This window comes from Terrapene carolina, unplaced genomic scaffold (genome assembly GCF_002925995.2).
Source record: "Terrapene carolina triunguis isolate 2854851 unplaced genomic scaffold, T_m_triunguis-2.0 Scaffold234, whole genome shotgun sequence".
Lineage (NCBI taxonomy): Eukaryota > Metazoa > Chordata > Testudines > Emydidae > Terrapene > Terrapene triunguis.
Genome location: NW_020664585.1, coordinates 7,745,332 through 7,762,381, shown reverse-complemented (window position 1 = coordinate 7,762,381; position 17,050 = coordinate 7,745,332). Strand labels below are relative to the sequence as shown.

The window sequence follows — 17,050 nt, the reverse complement described above, 5'->3', positions numbered from 1 at the left end:
ATCCCTATTTAACCCTGAGTTGATTGTGTCTAGTTTGCATATCAATTCCAGCTCAGAAGTCTCTCGTTGGAGTCTGTTTTTGAAGTTTTTCTGTTTTAAGATAGCCACCCGCAGGTCTGTCATAGAATGGCCAGACAGGTTAAAGTGTTCTCCCACTGGTTTTTGAGTATTATGATTCCTGATGTCAGATTTGTGTCCATTAATTCTTTTGCGTAGAGACTGTCCGGTTTGGCCAATGTACATGGCAGAGGGGCATTGCTGGCACATGATGGCATATATCACATTGGTAGATGTGCAGGTGAACGAGCCCCTGATGGTATGGCTGATGTGATTAGGCCCTATGATGGTGTCACTTGAATAGATATGTGGACAGAGTTGGCATCGGGCTTTGTTACAAGGATAGGTTCCTGGGTCAGTGTTTTTGTTCAGTGATGTGTGGTTGCTGGTGAGTATTTGCTTTAGGTTGGGGGGTTGTCTGTAAGCGAGGACAGGTCTGTCTCCCAAGATCTGTGAGAGTAAAGGATCATCATTCAGGATAGGTTGTAGATCTCTAATGATGCGCTAGAGAGGTTTTAGTTGGGGGCTGAAGGTGACAGCTAGTGGTGTTCTGTTATTTTCTTGGTTGGCCCTGTCTTGTAGGAGGTGACTTCTGGTTCTTATTCCACACCCTTTACTGTAGTATCTGTAAGGCAGATGTTAACATTACACTTACTTATTTTTCATAAACTACTGAAAATCAGAGTTGTGCAGTAGATCACATAACTGAATACCAGGGTGAAGTTAAACCACTAATTTGGGGGGAATGGGTGAGATGCCTTTTCTCCAGAATCAGTTGCGGAATTGGCAATATGTTCCTTCTGTTAACATATGTTAATCTGACTAGCTATAGCTGGAGTAAATATTTAAAGCTCTTCTAGCAAAGATTTCAGTAGCAAAACAGTTAGCTTTTTTATATGATTAAAACTCTGATGTAAATCCTACCAAAGCTGTTTGTTTTCAGGGATAAATCCAATTTAAAGCCAGCTTCCTAAGTCTGTTCCTACTTTAGTCACTTGGGGTCTCTACCCGTGAAGGCCAGCAGGACTGGCTCCTAACTTGTGGCCATATGCTACTATATCTAGGAGAGGGGAGAAATGTAGCTGAGCTCACTACTAATCCTGCATGAAAAGCACAAGCTCAACATCTCTGAGTTTCCAATATGGGGTGTCCAATAAGGAAAGATGGGAGCAATGAGGGAAGGGAAATCCAAAGCACTGTACAGTACACTGGAAAGCCGACTTAACTTAATCATAGCAAATAGCAAGTTATTGTAGCTCAGGGCAGTAGCGTTGGTTTTATTTTTAGGTTTTAATTTTTGATTTCTCTGTGCTCCCGTCCCCCAGCTGTAAAATGGGGGTAATGCTTCCTTTGTCTGTCTTGTTTGTTTAGATTGTGAGCTCTTTTGGGTATGGACTGTCTCTCAGGATGGATTTGTACAGTGCCTAGCACAAAGGGACTTACCTTTCAGTTGGGGCCTCTAGATGCTATTGTAATACAAATGACAGCACTGGGGCCCAATGTTCTTAAGCTACTACGAGCTATTGCCTCTTGAAGAAAACCTTTCTATAAAATTATTTCTTAATCTGTAAAATAATGAAAGCTAGCAAATTGTGACAAACCTAAATGACGTGTTTCCATTTGACTCATCAGTTGTCCAAAAGATGACACCATTTACCTCATTAAAAATGAGACATGGTTGCTGAACTGGCACATTCGTTCGTTCTGGTAGGTGCTGAGCACTCATTTTCGGTTAGGAAAATAAGTAAATTATTATTTCAGCTAAAATTGGGGTGAAATTTGTAAATTTTCAATCTTTAATATTTAGGATTAAGAATTGCAGCAGGGATGGATTCATGTGTGATGCTCTACCTGGACCTAAACAGTGTGCAAGAATCCACTTCAAAAATAATATATACTGTATTTTTAAAACCCTTTTAAAATGCAGACTAGCCAGATGGTCAAAAGAACCAATCAGTGAGGCAATATGTAAATATTTTCAATCATTACCATGGCACTTCTGTGTTGACACTGAAATATAAAGTTCTATTCCATGGAGCTCATGGGTGATCAGCAGATGAGCTCTGATAAAACAGAGAATAAAGGTGAAAGCCTGAATATTATTGTGGATTATGGGTTTCATCTATACAGAGAGACTACAATTCATTTGTAGAACATGATGGAAAAGCTCTCTGTATCCTCTCTTGAAGCATATTATTTAAACCCAGACAGTCTTTATTTCCTCTCTGTCAGGTCCTGATCAAATGTGGTTGTGGGTTTTTTTTCTTTTTTTGAGACTTCTCGTTTCAACTGAAATATGCTGTGCAGTAGTTACCACTTCTGCTTTAATTGCCACGTGTATTTGGAAAGGGGCAGGGGCTGGAGCTGTTGAGGAGTTCTTTGCTTTAAACATACCCAGCTAGAGAGAGTGATCAGAAAATAGTTAAAAATCAGCAGATTAAAATACATTTTAAATTTAAAAAAGCCTTCCTAAAAGGAAGCTGCATGTACCAGCCAGAGCAGATCTTTTAGAAATGTGTACTCGGGGCGATAACATTTTCATGTATAAAACATGAGGTTCCCTCAGTGAGAACAAATGCAAAGCCCTCATCCAGCAGAAAGCAGCGTCCTCAATTGCTTGTCCCTTCGGAATCTCAGTGTCTGCGACCCCCATAGAGGATGCTCCCTCTTGGGAGGATTTTTTCCACCCTTTTGTGGTAGTTCCTAAACTAACATTAGACAGACAGCTATGGCAGATCCTCCCCAGAGTCTGAGACTGTAACTGGCTGTCTTACTAGGCCTGTGTGGAGCTATTGTTCTAGTAGGGCATGGCAACAGAGGGATCCAAAGGCCAGTGTCCATTTTGGAAGGTGGGGTTCTAAACAGACTGGCTACAGCTTACAGCAGGCTCTCATAATATTAAATACAAGTTCTCCCTGCCATAATGAGAACACAAGGACCAGGGGAGTTAAGTCAGGATGTACGTGGGGCCTCCTCCTTTGAGGTGCTGAGTATTGCCGAAGTCCATGGGATATAGATATGGCGACTTTAGTGTGTCTCCGTGCAGCCTAGCACAAACTTGGCTCTCTGCCATTAATTTTACGAGAGGTCAGGAACAGTGCTCTGAGTACAAGGCCGGAAGACAGGAACTGCTGGGTTCTGATCTTTGCTCTGATGCAGACTCCATTACTGACCTTGGGCCCATTGCTAACCTTTTTGGCCTCCATTTTCCCATCAGTAAAATGGGATAACCATTTGCCTACCTTGCCAGGGTACTGGGCTGGTTACTATTTGCAAGGAGCTTTGAGAATGAAAATGCCATGTGAATGCTGAGTGTTGTTGTAGGCATTGCACAGTCCAAAGAGCTGTCCCTGGATGACATTTCTGTCCTGGTGCTCAGCCAAGAAGAGAGCTCTCCTCACCCAGCTGTTTCCTTCCTCAAACAAAGTGACGGGGAAACTCCATGCGAGGATGGTAGGGTGAGGAGCCCTGCCTGGGCGGGGGTGAGGGGAGTCTGAATAATCTCACTCCACCAAGGAAAGAAAGACCTTCCTCCTCGTAATTGTGTAAACAAATTTACCACAGGAGCCTTGGGTGGCCCACTTGTATTCCCTCTCTGAGGGCCACACACAGGGTGTCACTCCATCCCCAGGTGTGCAGTAACTCTCTTGGGCTCCATAGCTGTAGTTGGGCAGAGAGGTCCAGCATATGGGGTTGCCTTGCAGTGAAGTGAAGCGCACGGCTAGATGAGCTCCTCTTCCCTTCCCCGAGCTGCTTTGTCATTCTCCACTCCACCCCCCTTTCCCTTTTTGGCCTTGTGCAGCATCACGTCCTTTCCCTTGGATGGATCCACCTGCAGCCCAACCAGTACCTTCAGCCTCTCAGACCTGGCATTTTCCTGAAGCCTGTGTATATTTTCTCCTGGCTCAGGCCCTTTGTGGGTGAAACCAGAAGCATCTCTGTTACTTAAAGTGTGTAACCGCAGCAGCACAGTAAAGGATCCAGATGCAACTGACATTGGGGAGGGAAGAGCTGGAGACATCCCTTTCAGTGCACCTCATATTATTTCTGCATTAATTGCCAGATTTAGCTTTCTTGTTATAAACTGAACCTGTTCCCTGGCGTATTCTGAATACAAGGTGATTTTTGGTTTTGGATTTATTTATTCCTTTTTTAAACAAAAAGCCAAAGTGCTGGCAGCAGCTTACCTAGTTACAGCCGGATATGGCCCATTAGGACCGGTTAAAGGTCTGATAAGACGGGAAAGCCCTTTCATTTCAGGGTAGGCAACTACTGTGACTACCCAGCCAGAGAATGTCGCTTGCAAATTGTGCATGTACAGTATTTGGCAGCAGCTGACCTCTGTGAGGATGTAACATGTATTATTATAGATTGTACAAAATCATTAGACTGGGCTATAACAATTTCATTGTTTGGAACTATTTCAACGGTTCATTTTCCCTTGGAAAATTGCACTGTGTCCACTCTTATGGGTATGCAGAAACAGAACAGGGATCTTTCTTCCTCTCTCTCCCCACTCCTTTCTCAGTAGCAGTGTGGCAGTGCTCTTCTGTTGACCCACCCTGTTATCACATGCTAGAGCCCTGCCTAAAGCTACTGACTGACTGTGGCAGGTGTGGTTTGTTAACTCTGTTCGGTTAAAAGGAAGGTGAAAGTGCCCTTCTAGGCACAGGGAACTAGGGCACAGAGGCTTCTGCAGGGAAACCCTAGGAACGGCCAAGCATAGGGACAAGGCTGAGGCTTATGGTGTATTGTTATATTTGTTTCAACTAATGATAAAGCCAAATGTCAGCTGGGGACCAAACTTGGGATGCAATGTAGTGTTGTGTATAGGGCACCAGATGGGAATTGGGAGTCTTTGGTTATGTTCCCAGCTCTGCCACTCATCTGCTGCCTGACCCTGGCAAATCGCTTCCCCTCTTTGTGCTTCTATTTCCCCTCTCACCCTTTGTCTTCTCTATTTAGATTGTAAGCTCCTTGAGGAGGGACTGCGTCTCTTGTTGTATGTCTGTACTACGTTGGGCCCTGATCTTGTCTTGGAACTGTAAGCGCTGCCATAATCCAAATAAATATTTGGTCCATGGTATACCCGAGTGGCTCTCAACCAGGGGTATGTGTAACCCTGGGGTATGCAGAGGTCTTCCGGGGGTACATTAGTTCATCTAGACATTTGCCTAGTTTTACAACAGGCTATGTAAAATGCACTAGCAAAGTCAGTACAAACTAAAATTTCATACAGACAGTGACTTGTTTATACTGCTCTATACACTGAAATGTAAGTGCAATATTTATATTCCAATCTATTTATTTTATAATTATATGGTAAAAATGAGAAAGTCAGCAATTTTTCAGTAACAGTGTGCTGTGACACTTTTGTATTTTTATATCTGATTTTGTAAGCAAGTAGTTTTTAAGTGAGGTGAAACTTAGGGGTATGCAAGACAAATCAGACTCCTGAAAGGGGTACAGTAGTCTGGAAAGGTTGAGAGCCACTGGTATACCCTGTTGTATTTGTTCTGTTCAGGGTGGGAACGCCACCCATTCCCCAATAAAAAGTACTTGTGTGTGACACTTATGATATCTCTTAGGGGGAACAACTGAGAACTGCAGCACAGCACATCAGTTAAGTAGACAGGCCTTCAGAAGCCAGCCAAAAGAATGTTATAATTAGTCTGCTTCCATGGAAAGATAAATGCCAGTTCTATTAGTGTAGTGCAGCGTTTTCAACATTTGTGCTAAAAATGAGCAACTCACCACCTGCTGGGTGGCACCTCATCCTAACTGCAAAATGTATTTACATATGAATCTGTCTACTAAAGCTGCTTTGATCGTCTTCTGCATGGTATCATGATGCTTTTGAACCTAATTTTTAGTGTGTGTGTGAGAGAGAGAGAGAGAATCTTAAGAGGTGCTGAGCAATCCCAACTCCCATGGAAGTCTGAGAGAGTTGGGATTGCTCAGTACCTCTCTGGATCAGGCTCCTAATCGGTGGTCAGTAAATATGCTATCATGTATTAGCATTTCCTTTTTATTCTTGGTGTGAGCCACCTTGGCCCAAATGTCTCTCTGATGCAACTCCACTAAAGGCTTCATGGTTGCAGCAAGAATTAATTTAGATCTATGTGTTTAAGAAGACACACTCATGGTATGTCTTTATAATGAAGATGCAGTGGATAAAAGTCGATGATTGTTATTTTAAATGAAAAAAAGCATTTTCATATTGAACTTGGGTTTTTTTAAATTAAATACATTTATTTATCTTGTTAAAAATAAACCTGTTTAAAATTAAATTTGAAATTATGACAAGCTATGTAAAGGCCTAAACTTAATATAATCTACTAATTGTTTAATTTTTTAAAAAAATTGCAGCACCCTTCTGCAAATTTTAATGAATGAAAGGGTGCTCCTTTTTAAAATTATATACAGAATAACGGGGTGGGGGAATCTTTAACTTTTGAGGTCAATTCAAGCTATGTCACAATGTCCTGTACTGTATTCAGTAAGTATCTCTGTTATTTTCAGCCTTTACAATGGAGGGAAGCCGGTATTTAATTTCCAATGTAAGTACTTTGAAGAAGTATTGTGTAGAAAAGCTTTTGCCTTAATTTCTTTTGGTTTCATTTTAGTTAGCAGGGGCAGAAAGAATATTTTCTTTATGTGGCCTAGTTAATTCAAACTTGAGAAGCGGATAGGGAGTTGAAAAAGCAGGCATGCTCATTTTTTCTCATCCAATCTATGAATAAAAACCAGGTGGGAGAGGATGAGGTCTACTAATTCTAAAAATGTGAAGGACATGGCACCAGGTTTTCAATGGTATTTAGGCAGAGAGGCACCTAATAGGATTTTCAAAAAGTGCTTCCCATGGGAGTTAGGCACCTAATCTGTTTAGGCACTTTTTGAAAATTCCACTAGGAGCCTATCTGCACCTTCAGGCACTTGAACACTTTTGAAAATCTGACTCATGGTGACCAGAAACAAGTTAGTCAGTTTACTAACTGTAGATGATATTTCCTTTATTTAATAACTCGGTTAGTTTAAAATGCAAGGCATAATTTGATAAATATTTTTATGTATCTAGCACATTTAAGGTAGTTTTATTTAACTCATAAAAACTAGTTTAAAATGCTGCTTTTGTGCATTTTTAATTGAATTAAAATTTTCATCCTAATGCAAGTTTGAAAGAAATCATGAGTAAAAAAATTACCATCTAGTCACGTAAATAGAAAACGGTGAATGATACATTTTTTAACATGATAAAAATGTAAAAATTAAGAATCTGAACAAATGTATGTTAAGCTACATAATTCCTTAAATAAAATATGTATAGGTACAGTGTAAACTTGATTAGCAAAAAGAAGTACCAACATGTAGTGTAAAGGCTATATTTGCATTGCAAATCAACATATTTGAATGGTCATGACAGCCAAGCAGAACAGACCTTTCTTTTGGACTATATACAAATGCAAAACAAAATTAAAATGATTTAAATCACAAGGTTTCCTGCTTGCTTATTTAAATCACTTTAATTTAAATCAAGCCTCCCGAATGAGGACAGGAGGTAATTCCTGTTGACTTTTGTCTGGTATCAGATTCTGGCAAGCCTGAAGCTGAAATCTATCAATAGATGTTTCTTTGTTGGCACCAAGGTTAGCATTTGGGACTGCCTGACTATTGGTCCTGTTATCTGACCACTATGCCATGTTGCCAGACCTGCAGCTTAATTTCTAAGTCAAATTTCATAATAGTCACAATACCAAAGGTTTGTATATAGGTTAAATAACGTGCGGTCGAATTGTTGTAGCGTTTTTATCTCTGCTGGGAAAGCAGAAGTGGTGTTTGGACTCCATGCGACCAACTGAGCTGTGAATCGTCAGATGACGTTAATAAGCATTTGAGGACTAAATATATTTTAAGCTGTCTGGCTGTTTGCTGTCTGTGAGGACTCTGAGACTAATGGACCTGAAACATTGCTCTTGCTTGCTCTTTCTCCTGTGTGACTGTGACCCTCGCAAGCACGTTGAATAGCTTTGTATGAAGGTACAAGAGTAAACTGCAATTCAGATCTATTTTGGTAAGGTATAAATCAACCCTATTAGCCATGGCAGGGTCAGCTAAATAGTGCACAGTGTAGTGATTCCATGCCTGGCTCCGTATATCCTGCCTTCTGGCTTGTAATCCATGTTCCGGTCTCCAAGATGCTGTGCATGTATGTAGTCTGCTCTGTAGGCGTGTGTTCCAAGGTATCACCTGCCAGGATAGGTTTTACTTTATGCTTGATCTACAGGAGGTGTTTTTGGGGGGCGGGGGCGCCCATGTATCTCTGCTGTGAGTGTGTGTGTTGGGGAAACGCTTGCACTGCCATGAAGTGTTTTTTCTCCTGCTATGTAACGCAGGGGCTTAGAGTCCAGGATAGGGGCCAGAATCACCTGCGCTGGCACAAGTTACAACTCCCAGTGCCGGAAAGGGCAGTTGGGCACCACCCAAGCTCAAAGGGATAATGTTTCCACTGCTCCCCTGGAGGTTCTGCTGAGGTAAGGCAGCTTTAACAGGAGGCCAGTTAAGGGGGCTGCTGTGTGGATGCACTGAATTGGTGCATCACCACTCCCTTGGCAGGCCTGGCTACACCACCTCACGGCCACACCCACCTCTGAGGTGGTGTTGGCTGGCTGTGGGCCTTCTGGCAAAGGCAGATGCGTGCAGGTGTCATTGCTGTCTTCCCTCCCCTCTCTGGACTGTCCACTGCTAGGCGCCTTTGTCAGGGTCTGTGCTGGCTGCCTCTGGGAGAAAGGGATTAAGGAAGGAGTCAGGAGCAGAGGTGTGGGTGAGGCCAAGGTTTTGAAGGGCTTTGAAGAGACATAGTGAGCTTGACTCTAATGTGGGAAGGGGCAAGAAGCCAGTGGAGTGAGGATTGGCAGGACTGGGGAGGGTTGTGTGTGTGTGACCTGATGTACTGATCAGGCACTTTAAAAGCGTGCCTTAAAAATGATCTACAGTAGTTAAAAGCAATGCTGAGAGTCCACCCAAAGGAATCTTTTTAAAAAGGTAATAGGCCACTTGCCATAATTAAGCAAACTGCATGAGCTACTTAGGATATAATTGTTCTATTATGTTCCTTGTAGACCTCTCTCAGCTCTCCTGGGAAAGACAGCCTGAGGGGCCAGGATACCAGTAACCACAGGCTGGGGCAGGGAGGTAGAAGGGGCAGTGTCTCGGATATAAATTCCCCATCTCTGCCGCAATACAGCAGGGGAGGAGTAAGGAAAAATAGCACCTCCCAGTACCACTACAGAGAGATGGGGCACTGAAAACTCTCACTAGGGGAAAAGAACCATCTCTCTGTAGTGGTACTGGGAGGTGCTATTTTTCCTTACTCCTCCCCTGCCTGTGGAAGTGAATAGCTTCTATAAAGGCAGTTCCAGCTCCCTTCCCACTCCTAAAGCAAGGGGTCCTGCCTCATCTCAGGGGAGCTGTTTAGTAGACTGCTGCTATGTGAATTTTTTCTTCGACAACATCCATGCTAAATATCTGTGCACTTACATCATTCAGCACCCTGCGTGAACTGGTAACCTTGCATGGGGGATTATGATTATTTTATGCAAAGAGAGCACATGGTAGTGGTCAGTGCAATATTTTTTTTTTCTTAATTTAAATTTCCATGAGTTAGAGATTACGATGACTCATGGCTTGGAACGAGCTGAAATCCCTAAGGTGCTTGTTACCGCCTACTATCACGTATTGAATTTCTAACATACTGGAGGGATGTCTGCAGAGAACTATGATGTACAATTATAAAAGGTTATAGCTTCATGTTGTTTGTACAGGAGCTATTTGCATGGCATAACTTTACTCTTGCTGTTAATTTCCCAGCGGCATGGTCGTTAAGTACATGTTCTTTATTTTCTCTAGGATGTTGACATATGTGGACCAACAGTGACATCCTACGTCAGCAATGCTGCGTTGACTCCCTCCTGCATTCAGAAGCATCCAGAGAGATTTCGTACGAACGGTATGTTCTGACAGTTCCATTGAATTGCAGTTCTCTTTCTATTAAAAAAAAAACAAAACATTCATACACTACTGTGGGGAATGGCAACCATCTCTGGGGAACAAGCGGTTAGCCTCAGCTCAGGTTCCTCAGAGGAAGGGCTATACAATGGAAGTTCAAAGAGTGGCTGCTTGGGTAGCCTTTGGGAAGGTCAGACTCCGTGCCTAGGGTCACAGGAGTAGGTTGTCCTGTGCTGAGTTAACTTGTGTGTGTTTTCTGGTTATAATTGTTCCCCTTTTGAAGAAAACTTTTGCTGAGTGAACCTGTGCTTTTGTTTCTGCTCAGTCAACACCCAGAGCTCTCTTAAGTTTGTAAAGTGGGTTCATTAAAGGGACGCTACCAAATAGGTTACTCCCCAAATTTAGACCTAACATATTTTAAAAAATAACCCTCATACAAATATATTCATTTTTCTTCTTTTTTAAAAAATCAGTGAATGTGAGTATTTTATTTTTAATTTAAACCAGGCAGTGTTTGGAACCTGAATATTGCAATATTGTTTTAGTGCAAGTAATCCAGAAATTGACAGGCTCATGTTCATTTTCCAAACTGACAGAAATGCAACATCTCCCCCTCCCCCCCCTACAAACAGCACAAATGGTGAGAAGTTGGAATTTTTTTTCTGTTTGGATAATTAAAGGTATCAAGAGACGTTTTTGTTTTTTGTAATGACATAGTACATTGTAATTACATTGTGATTTAACCTTGTGGTGTGTTCCTTTTAATGTTTATTTTAAATATTTGGTGATTTTCATTAAACGTCCTTCATGTTAGTTTTGCTGTCCTGACTCATATTTCTAAAACTGCTTATGGAACTAGCAAATGAACAGGTGTTCTGCAGCTAATTTACTTGAAAGTAGGTGTGGCCTCAGCATACCCTTTTGACTATTCATGACTGTTCTGTTTGAATCTGTTGTATTTTCCCACTTCCCTTACCCCATTCCCCCTGAACCCATTAAAATTTGTACCAAAAATGGTTTAACTTTTTTCTCCAGTCAAAGTTTCCCTTTGGAATGATGTCTAGGGTGCTGCAATCTTGCATTCTGCTGTTGTAGACTAAAATTCAGGGCTGCTGACCTTCAGTTCAAGAGCAGCTGGAAGCAGGCACAGGATAGACAAGTATAGTTGTGAGAGTACCCAGGCTGAGGAGTACAAGTTGCTTTCAGTGATTCTGGATTCACATGCTCAAGGCATTGTAGTTATTCTGGATGTTCACAGTTGCGAGTGAAAGCATAATCTGGCCTTGAACTAGCACTTGGGTTCCCCAACCAGAAGTCACTGAAGATGAAGGGCCACGTGGTACCCTTAGTATTGTACTGGCATAAAACCCAGGGAGAGGGACAGAGAGCCCAGGAAATGGAGCAGCATTCACCTTGGAGCATCTCCGCCTGATACTCCCGAGAAAGTCTGTGGGCCCAGGTACTGGTATGGTAACTGTTCCTAACCCTGCAGAAGGCTTGAGCCTCTCTGGGACCCAGCTTCTCTCCTGAGGGAGCCATGCTGCCATTGGAGTCTCCCTCCCTACTGCAGCCATGCAGTAGGAAACATGGACGATCTCTCTGGGAGTAAATATCACTGTTAGCAGCTTAACAGCGGGGTTAATGCTCTTGGCAGCACAAAATTTCACTCCTGTCCACAGGGCCCTGAGAAGAGCCTCCCCTGAGCCTCCTCTGTGTGGTGGAGGCATAGAAGGGCCTCCACTTGCTTGGCGGAAGGGCAGGAACTGGCTCTGCTCTCACTTCCCGTGGGTTTAAAACACTTTATGTCCTAGTTCCTGCTCCTTTGCTCCCCTCTGGGCTGTGTAATGGAGAAGAATGTGACTTTGTAAACTAGTGACAAGCAAAGGAAGGTAAATGCAGTCTCATCCCATTTTCAGGATTAACTTTGCCCTGTGGACTTAGCCCCATGCTTTTCACTCTCCTGAAGGGATTAATGTATCAAGAGGGCTGAGTGTTTCTCTGTAAAACAGACACAAAATTGGTCGTCAGTTACTCAGAGAGCAAGGAAATGCTACCTTTACACGCAGCAAAACGAAGCCGTGCAGTGCAGGTCGCTAGGAAGCTGAAAGGAGCGAGGAATGTCTATGGCTCGTCAGGTTAAATACATAAGGGAATAAAATTGGCTTTAAAATTTGATGGTGAATGCGGCACTCATGAAAACAAAGTTCTAAATGGCATTGGCCAGAACTAGGAGCAGTTGGATGCAGGCACTGGGTAATTTTCCTACTGTGTTCTACGTTGTCCCTGTGCCAGACTTCTGCTGTTCAGTCCCTGAGGGACTTGTGACCAGACTGCCAAACAGAGCAAATAATGTGCGTGGGGGGGGGGGGGGGGGGAAGGAGGGAGCTCCCTTAAGGCTGCTCCTCTGAGGTGCTGAGGGTCTTCCACCCCCGCTGCCCTCAGCACCTTACAGGGTCGGCATCTGAGAGAAACCATATCCCACATCCATGGGGGCATTATAATTAAAATACAAGAACTGGGCTTGATTCACAAGGACAGAGCTGGCTCTGTGGATGTACAGGCTGAATGTCCATGTGTGGTGCCTCCAGGACCTGTGATGGGGCTTGAGCCCCTCATAGAGGCTGGAAGAAGCCAACTGGGAGGCAGCACCTGTGCTAGGGGACAGAGGTTGCTGGTACAGAGTGCCTGCTGCACCAGCAGCCTAACCTGTCCCCCTGCTCCCTTGCTCCTACCTGTTCTGAGGGACAGAATTTCCTCATTGCCCTTCCACCTTTCCCTGAGCCTCAGAGGGGAGGAAACGTGAATGTTCCCCTCCCTCATACTCATGTTAGTTAGTCTCTGCCTCTATCTCCGTTGGGTGAGAGGGCAGTTGGGAGCTGGTGCACAGGAAGGGAGTGTGGAGGGGTGACAGACCAGGAGTGGAGGGTTATGTGGAAAGGGGCAGCAGGAGTGAGGTGGTGGCGGGGGGCAGGAAGGGCTAATTGGAGGCAGGGCTGTTGTACTCTGGGGAAGCAGTGCCCCCTCTGGGCAATTCACATGTCTTAAAATAACAATGCATAGAACCACCCCGCAAAGGGAAGTATAAATTACACCTGAATTGACTCCTCCCCATATATCCTGGTTGTGCCCCCTTTGCCAGCCTGCACCGCCTCTTCTTTGGGCTTCACGGTTGCCCTAAGCCCCCAGTAAAGCAGGTGGGCACAGCTGAGTTGGGTTGCCTGAACGAACCCTGCAGCAAGCTTTCCCCTGTAGAGCCCTGGGCCTCTATGTGGGAGTAAACCAGGGCTGAATCTAACCCTTGGCATGTGCTGTACTAAGCAAGAGTCTTAGAGTTATGTGGTCTGAGGAAAGTGGTCTGAGCATCACCCATAGCATGAGAATTGTAGGCCGCTTTAGAAGATGACTCCAAAGGCGGATGAACGGATCAATACAACACAATCTATTTTTATGTAGAATCTTTTATATGAAGTATCGCAAGCCATTTTACGAGGAGAGTTAGATCAAGGTGATAACACTTCAGAGAGCTGGGCGACAGCCACTCTCCAAAAGACAGAGAACCGGACTCTGTGTGGAGATGCAGCTGAGCGAGATTGGAGAGAACTGCAATTTTAAAAGCGTTTAAAGGTGGTGCGTGTTAGCACGGCAGCTGTTGAGTTACAGTGATGGGAGAGGAGAAAGGAGTCGGTAATAGGAGAGACGCGAGTGTGGATAACTTGTGGTAAGGGAAGTGGATTATGAGCAACTTGAATTGGTATGGTATTAGTTCTCAGCAGAGGTGAGCAATCAGGTACAGGGTGCCTCTCTTTAAAAGACTATGACTTCAGCCTGCACTGATGTTTTTAAATCTCTAGTGGAAATAAGGGTGTGTTTAACTTTTCACCCCTTCTCATTGTCGCAGTAAAAGCACTAGGCGTGATGAGCTGTTTGGACACCCAGTGTAACGGGGAGGAAAGAGCTGACGACACTGGTGTGGTTCTAACCGCAACATCAACTGACAGTAGTTTCCTGTTACTGGTATAACTCTCTATAGATGTGAACTTTCTTCATCTGTGTGTGTGTGTGTCTCTCTCTCTCTCATTTGTTAATTTTTGGCTGAGGTTCTATTGTGAATTTTGTTTAGGGGTGGTTGTATTTTTATTTATTTTTATTTTTTTTTGCACCTTTGTCATACTTGTGTTTGGAGGGTGAGGTAATTATAGAACTCATTACAATCAAACATTTAAGAACATGAAAACAGACGTCTGCACCTCTCTTTTACAGATAACAATAACAAAGCCAACAAACCCCCCCCCCCCAAAGCATGTCAGGCCCCAGTTTTGCAATCAGATCTGCACATACAAAGCCCTACTGATTTCAGTGGGACTCAGTGGTCATAAAGATATACCTGTGGGGATCTGATTACAGGATTGGGGCCTCTGATTCCACCCTTTCCACAGATTCATATCATCCCCTCCTCAATATGTAAAATATCACGGTTGCAGAAACTAGAGCATGCTCTCTTCTGCCGTTCCCATTCCAGCTGCGAAACTTGGCCAGATCCTTCCCTTGTGGTTTGTGATATTGTAAATAAAGGCTGAGGGAGGTTGCATGTTTTCCAGCTCAAGTTATGTTGATTCCAAGGCTGTGTGTGTGGTGTGTGTGTGTGTGGAAATTAAATTGAACTATTCTGGGTTGTTGTGGGAAAAATATTATTAATATTATGGGAAAACTATGGAAAAAAGACCATCCCAAATAAGACCATTCCTTTCTGACCAGAGCTTCGTCTAGGGACATGGGGGCAGAAATATTCTAAGCTAGGCACCTAAAGAAAAGTGACTTGATTTTCCAAAGGTGATGAGCATCTGCAGCTCCTGCTGACCTCACTGGCATTTATGGATGCTTCTGAAAAGTAATCCATTTATCCTTAAAAGCATAAGGACATAATTCTGCAAATATTTATGCATGTGAGTAACTCTAACCATGCCCATAGTGGCACTACCACATGAGTAAATTTACTCAAATGCATTAACGTGCGCCAGTCAGACCTTTGAATATGGAGTTTTAGAAAATTTTGGTTATAGATCTTATCCGGTCTGACACATCCTGTGGTCAATTTAGTCCAGTACTCGACCTTAGGTAGTCAGCAATATCTAATGCTGTAGAGAATGGGGTAGCGGGTGCAGGGGGAATGCATTATATGAGAGCTGTACGATTTAGTGTTTTGAAAACCTATGCTGGTTTTTACTAGTAGATAGAAACTCTCTCGTGCTGAGCCATGATTTATTTGTTTTTGTTATCCAAGTAAATGCCCGTTTCATCCATATGCCTGGTTTTTGTCTCCCCCTTCTGTGTCGGTGTTTGAGACTTTCTGGTAATGAGTATTCACAGGAGAATATTGTTGGTGTTTAAACTACCGTTTCATGTTGTTAGTTTTGATATTTATATTTAATCCTGTTAGGATTTACTAAGAGACAAGGGATCACAGCAAGGCTATTGGGCTTTATTACTGCCTGATATGCAGAGTGTGATGTTTATGCTGGGTACTGCACTGCAAGTTTCTCTGTGTTGGTCCCAGGATATGAAAGAGGCAAGGTAGGTCATCAGGTAATACCTTTTTTGAGACCAACTTCTGGTGGCGGAAGGTACACACTTTTGAGCTACACAGAACTTTTCTTTTCCACCAACAGAAGTTGATCCAGTAAAATAATATTACTTCACTTACCTCATCTCTTTAGAGTAACCAACAATTACTGGGAATTCTTTGTCAGTATTTGTTGTTGGTGGTGCTTTTTTTTGACATTTGCAGTTTTCTTTAAAGACCTTTTCCTGGTAAAGATTTTCTTGGTACTTTTCTTTATCAAAACAGGATATAAAGTGTGAATGCCGCTTGTCACTTTAATCTTGCATTGTAGCTCAGTGCTAAAGAAGTCAAATTTGACATAAAATTTATATAGCTCTAAATGCGCAGCAGGAAATAGAATTGGTGAAAATACATTCTACATATAGATGTTAATTTGTCTCTGCAGAATAGGTTTTAGATACATTCACTTAACCTGATTTTGTTCTTAGTGGGCACATAATTCATGGACATAAAAATAATGGCCCAGTTTTATCCCTGCTGTAACTCCATTGACGTCATTGAAGTTACAGCAGGGATGATTTGGCCCAGTTTCTTTAAAAGTAAGACCTGATGAGCAAACCTTTAAGGAAAAGACCTAGAGAGAATTGTTTCCCTGGGATACGATAAAAGGGATCTAATTTTCTATTAAATTCTATAGGACCAGTTTGGTTCCATCCCTATGAAATTAGATAGGACCCTTTCATAAGGGAAGAGTGTAACATGCACTTGCAGTCTGGAGGGTACATTGTCACAAGTGGCACCAGGGAAAGGTTAATCGGTTCAGAGTATATCCATTTTAAAGGGGCGAATTTAGAACTAGTCACGTACATGGAAGTCAGCTGGGTTGTATCCTCTACAACAGATTTACATTTTGCATGCTGAAAGACCCAATAGAGCAATCTACTCTGATATCCCTCCTTCTTAAGAAACGACGTTATGAGACATGTAATTTTGAACCAGGTTTTAGAGAAGTGACTGTGTCTATTATTGAGATGCCAAGTTTTCCTTTTCCTTACTGCTTTCTAGAACTGTCGTGGCTGAAGTATACCAGGTTAGAAACCAAGGACACAATAGCTTCCACCTGCCCTGTTTCCAGAATTTTGTCCTGCTGTGGAAATGAGAAGGCATAGGCAATACTGAAGGCAAAAAACAATACTGACCACTACAGAAAGGTAAATAACAGTTGTCTTAAATCTCCCCGTCTCCCCAACCAAAAATAAAAACCCAGCAAAACAACCTCCTGTATTTGCAGGCTTAGCACAAATTGAAAACTCGGACAAGTACTGTGGACATTTAAGAAGTGCTGGTCATTAGTGTCTCCCAGTTCCTTTTGTGGGTGTTGTAGATACCCAGCACTTCTGAAAATTGTGCCATTGATTCATAAAGTGA

The 17,050-nt window shown here is 42.9% G+C and overlaps 1 protein-coding gene across 5 annotated transcripts in view; it reads left to right on the top strand.

The window, feature by feature from the left end:
- PITPNM2 (phosphatidylinositol transfer protein membrane associated 2) overlaps window positions 1-17,050 on the top strand; it is a 197,860-nt gene that overhangs the window by 11,971 nt on the left and 168,839 nt on the right. For 4 of the 5 annotated variants that reach the window (XM_024196154.3, XM_024196153.3, XM_024196155.3 and 1 more), the window contains exon 2: window positions 9,964-10,063. The gene's annotated coding sequence lies outside the window, so the exon portion shown is untranslated. Of the gene's footprint in view, window positions 1-9,836; window positions 10,064-17,050 lie in introns of those variants that run through there. The other variant, XM_024196150.3, reaches the window with a different exon arrangement.